A 6227-nucleotide genomic window follows, 5' to 3' on the forward strand; every position below is an offset into this window, starting at 1 on the left:
ACAATCAGTGGTTTACACTCCCGTCCTCCACCTTAAGGCAGAATATCCACAAAAAAGGGGTTAAAAAGGGTTTTAGAATGGAGGTTATAATAACATAAAAACTTTAATTATTTATATGTTTAACTTTATGCTATAGAAATTTAAATATTTATTATTTATAAATTCATATATTTTTTAATAATATTTGTTTTAAAACACGAAAAATTATTTAAATATTTAATATGAAATATCAGAAAGCAAAAAGCTAATTATGATTTGATGTTAAATTAATATCAATTATTCAATAATCGTCATAATGCGATAAAACAATGTGGATTAACAGTATCGCGTAAAAGAAAGGAAAGAAAATATAATCTTGCCAGACTATAGACAGTTCTATAGTCCAGACTATAGACTGTTCTATAGTCCAGACTATAGACTGTTCTATAGTCCAGACTATAGACTGTTCTATAGTCTAGACTATAGACTGTTCTATAGTCTAGACTATAGACTGTTCTATAGTCTAGACTATAGACTGTTCTATAGTCTAGACTATAGACTGTTCTATAGTCTAGACTATAGACTGTTCTATAGTCCAGACTATAGACTGTTCTATAGTCCAGACTATAGACTGTTCTATAGTCCAGACTATAGACTGTTCTATAGTCCAGACTATAGACTGTTCTATAATCCAGACTACAGACTGTTCTATAGTGTAGACTATAGACTGTTCTATAGTCCAGACTATAGACTGTTCTATAGTCCAGACTATAGACTGTTCTATAGTCCAGACTATAGACTGTTCTATAGTCCAGACTATAGACTGTTCTATAGTCCAGACTATAGACTGTTCTATAGTCCAGACTATAGACTGTTCTATAGTCCAGACTATAGACTGTTCTATAGTCCAGACTATAGACTGTTCTATAGTCCAGACTATAGACTGTTCTATAGTCCAGACTATAGACTGTTCTATAGTCCAGACTATAGACTGTTCTATAGTCCAGACTATAGACTGTTCTATAGTCCAGACTATAGACTGTTCTATAGTCCAGACTATAGACTGTTCTATAGTCCAGACTATAGACTGTTCTATAGTCCAGACTATAGACTGTTCTATAGTCCAGACTATAGACTGTTCTATAGTCCAGACTATAGACTGTTCTATAGTCCAGACTATAGACTGTTCTATAGTCCAGACTATAGACTGTTCTATAGTCCAGACTATAGACTGTTCTATAGTCCAGACTATAGACTGTTCTATAGTCCAGACTATAGACTGTTCTATAGTCCAGACTATAGACTGTTCTATAGTCCAGACTATAGACTGTTCTATAGTCCAGACTATAGATTGTTCTATAGTCCAGACTATAGACTGTTCTATAGTACAGACTATAGACTGTTCTATAGTTCAGACTATAGACTGTTCTATAGTCCAGACTATAGACTGTTCTATAGTCCAGAGTATAGACTGTTCTATAGTCCAGACTATAGACTGTTCTATAGTCCAGACTATAGACTGTTCTATAGTCCAGAGTATAGACTGTTCTATAGTCCAGACTATAGACTGTTCTATAGTCCAGACTATAGACTGTTCTATAGTCCAGACTATAGACTGTTCTATTGTCCAGACTATAGACTGTTCTATAGTCCAGACTATAGACTGTTCTATAGTCCAGACTATAGACTGTTCTATTGTCCAGACTATAGACTGTTCTATAGTCCAGACTATAGACTGTTCTATAGTCCAGACTATAGACTGTTCTATAGTCCAGACTATAGACTGTTCTATAGTCCCGACTATAGACTGTTCTATAGTCCAGACTTTAGACTGTTCTATAGTCCAGACTATAAACTGTTCCATAGCCCGGACTTTAGACTGTTCTATAGTCCAGAGTATAGACTGTTCTATAGCCCAGACTTTAGACTGTTCTATAGTCCAGACTATAGACTGTTCTATAGTCCAGACTATAGAACGTACTATTGGCCAGACCATAGACTTTTCTGTAGTCCAGGCTATAGGCCGTTCTATTAGCCAGACTATAGATTATTCTATAGTCCAAACTGTTGTCTATTTTGCAGACCAGTGTGTAGTCTGTTCTATTATCAAGTATATGGGCTGTTTTATAACCTACACTATACATTGTTGTAGCTCTTAATATAGGCTGGACTATAGTATAATTTATAAACCTGGGTTTTAAACATTGAAGCTATTTTACTAACGACATTGTTGTCAACGTAATACTAACTAAAAACTCATTAATCAAAACGCCTAAAGGTTTGCAACAATAACATTGACATTAAATAATAATTAATATTACTGTACTGTAAAATCCTACTAATGATTTTTTTACAATAGAGTTTTAAATTGCTTTACTTTTTTTTTGAAGATAAGGTAATTAAAATTTATTTTGTAGCAAAAATGTATTTTATATTAATATAGTACACTTGTGTGTTATATTTTTAAATATAACACACAAATGACTATAGACTAGACTATAGACTAGACTATTGACTAGACTATAGACTAGACTATAGACTAGACTATAGACTAGACTATAGACTAGACTATAGACTAGACTATAGACTAGACTATAGACTAGACTATAGACTAGACTATAGACTAGACTATAGACTAGACTATAGACTAGACTATAGACTAGACTATAGACTAGACTATAGACTAGACTATAGACTAGACTATAGACTAGACTATAGACTAGACTATAGACTAGACTATAGACTAGACTATAGACTAGACTATAGACTAGACTATAGACTAGACTATAGACTAGACTATAGACTAGACTGTAGAATAGACTATAGACTAGACCATAGACTAGACTGTAGAATAGACTATAGACTAGACCATAGACTAGACTATAGACTAGACTATAGACTAGACTCTAGACTAGACTATAGACTAGACTATAGACTAGACTATAGACTAGACTATAGACTAGACTATAGACTAGACTATAGACTAGACTATAGACTAGACTATAGACTAGACTATAGACTAGACTATAGACTAGACAATAGATTAGACTATAGACTAGACTATAGACTAGACTATGGACTAGACTATAGACTAGACTATAGACTAGACTATGGACTAGACTATAGACTAGACTATAGACTAGACAATAGACTAGACTATAGACTAGACTATAGACTAGACTATAGACTAGACTATAGACTAGACTATAGACTAGACTATAGACTAGACTATAGACTAGACTATAGACTAGACTATAGACTAGACTATAGACTAGACTATAGACTAGACTATAGACTAGACTATAGACTAGACTATAGACTAGACTATAGACTAGACTATAGACTAGACTATAGACTAGACTATAGACTAGACTATAGACTAGACTATAGACTAGACTATAGACTAGACTATAGACTAGACTATAGACTAGACTATAGACTAGACTATAGACTAGACTATAGACTAGACTATAGACTAGACTATAGACTAGACTATAGACTAGACTATAGACTAGACTATAGACTAGACTATAGACTAGACTATAGACTAGACTATAGACTAGACTATAGACTAGACTATAGACTAGACTATAGACTAGACTATAGACTAGACTATAGACTAGACTATAGACTAGACTATAGACTAGACTATAGACTAGACTATAGACTAGACTATAGACTAGACTATAGACTAGACTATAGACTAGACTATAGACTAGACTATAGACTAGACTATAGACTAGACTATAGACTAGACTATAGACTAGACTATAGACTAGACTATAGACTAGACTATAGACTAGACTATAGACTAGACTATAGACTAGACTATAGACTAGACTATAGACTAGACTATAGACTAGACTATAGACTAGACTATAGACTAGACTATAGACTAGACTATAGACTAGACTATAGACTAGACTATAGACTAGACTATAGACTAGACTATAGACTAGACTATAGACTAGACTATAGACTAGACTATAGACTAGACTATAGACTAGACTATAGACTAGACTATAGACTAGACTATAGACTAGACTATAGACTAGACTATAGACTAGACTATAGACTAGACTATAGACTAGACTATAGACTAGACTATAGACTAGACTATAGACTAGACTATAGACTAGACTATAGACTAGACTATAGACTAGACTATAGACTAGACTATAGACTAGACTATAGACTAGACTATAGACTAGACTATAGACTAGACTATAGACTAGACTATAGACTAGACTATAGACTAGACTATAGACTAGACTATAGACTAGACTATAGACTAGACTATAGACTAGACTATAGACTAGACTATAGACTAGACTATAGACTAGACTATAGACTAGACTATAGACTAGACTATAGACTAGACCATAGACTAGACTAGACTATAGGCTAGACTATAGGCTAGACTATAGACTAGCCTATAGTCTAGTCTATAGACTAGACCATAGGCTAGAATATAGACTAGACTATAGACTAGACTATAGACTAGACTATAGACTAGACTATAGACTAGACTATAGACTACACCATAGACTAGACTATAGACTAGACTATAGACTAGACCATAGACTAGACTATAGTCTAGACTATAGACTAGACTTTAGACTAGACTATAGACTAGACTATAGACTAGACTTTAGACTAGACTATAGACTAGACTATAGACTAGACTAAAGACTAGACTATAGGCTAGACTATAGACTAGACTTTTGACTAGACTATCGACTAGACTATAGACTAGGCTATAGACTAGTTTATTGTCTAGTCTATATTGTAGTTTTTAGTACAATCCACAGTCTAGTCTTTAGTATATTATATATTATCGTCTGTATTCTCACCTATAGTCTCCAGGACACTTAAAGCCTTTAACTTCTCCTTTCTTTAGTAAGATCATTACAATTTGAAAAACAAAAGTATTTTGAAATTGAACTGTATTTTTTCTAAAACAAAAATGTTTATAAAAATTAACAAAATAACTTCTCATAAACAAATATTTGTTCTAATTGTGGTTTTGTTCAATTTCTGTTTTAAAATTTTCTATTTTTCACACTTTCATTGCCTTTTATTTACAGTTAAACCTTAATATATATATTTATTTATAAATTTTATAACTATGTAAGTGTATATTTTTGTTTATTTTATAGTCTAATGTTTATGTTTTGTCGGTTATCTCTATGTATATACTTGTTCCGTGGTATATGTGTATTATGTAATTAGTCTTCGCTCACACTCTACCAGTTTTTAGTTACTAATCCTATGTAAGCCTAACTGTTGTCCTTCTTGTTCATTTTCTTTCTGTGACTACATTTTGTATAAATCACCTGCTCCGTAGATAGTTTTATGAAAGTAAATATTTGTTTTTGGAATTTCATCGTTTGTGCAAAGTTTTTTGTTTATTTTATAGTTTAATATTGTGGCATTCGTGATAAAGTTTTCAAAATGGTTTCTAATGTGGGAAATAGTTATTTAATAAAAACAACTAATGTGAGGCTAAAAACATATGAAAATATTTTTTGAGACTATGGTTAAGTTTACAGTCTATAGACTATAGATTAAAATATAGACTAGACTATATACTAAACTACAGTCTAAGGACTGCAACAAAAACTATAGATTAGACTATAAACAAGGCTATAAATTAGACTATAGACGGGACAAGAAAGTAGAATATAGACTAAACTAGTAACTGGACAATACAAGACAAGACAAAAGACTAGATTAGAATTTAAACTAAACTATAGATTAGTCTACATAGAAAAATGTAGATCAGACTATATACTAAATCCCAGACCAAACTTTACACTAAACTATGGGCTATGGAGTAGACTATAGATTAGATAGTAGACTAATCCAGATATTTGACACTCGACTGGGCTATAGATTTAACTAAAGACTGTATACTAGACCGTAGACTTGAACTTATTCTAAACTACTGACTAGACTAAAGACAAGACTATAATAGAAAGTACTATATTTATGACAAAAAACTAGACAGATTGTTATAGATTGTACTTTAGAACTCACTGAAGACTATACCGAAGACAAAACTATAGACTAGACTATAGATTAAACTATAGACTTGACTATAGACTTAACTATTGACTTGACTTAAGATTTAACTATATAATAGACTATAGACTAGACTATAGACTAGACTATAGACTAGACTATAGACTAGACTTTAGACTAGACTATAGACTAGACTATAGACTAGACTATAGACTAGACTATAG

This window comes from Lucilia cuprina, chromosome 6 (genome assembly GCF_022045245.1).
Source record: "Lucilia cuprina isolate Lc7/37 chromosome 6, ASM2204524v1, whole genome shotgun sequence".
In the NCBI taxonomy this organism is placed as follows: domain Eukaryota; kingdom Metazoa; phylum Arthropoda; class Insecta; order Diptera; family Calliphoridae; genus Lucilia; species Lucilia cuprina.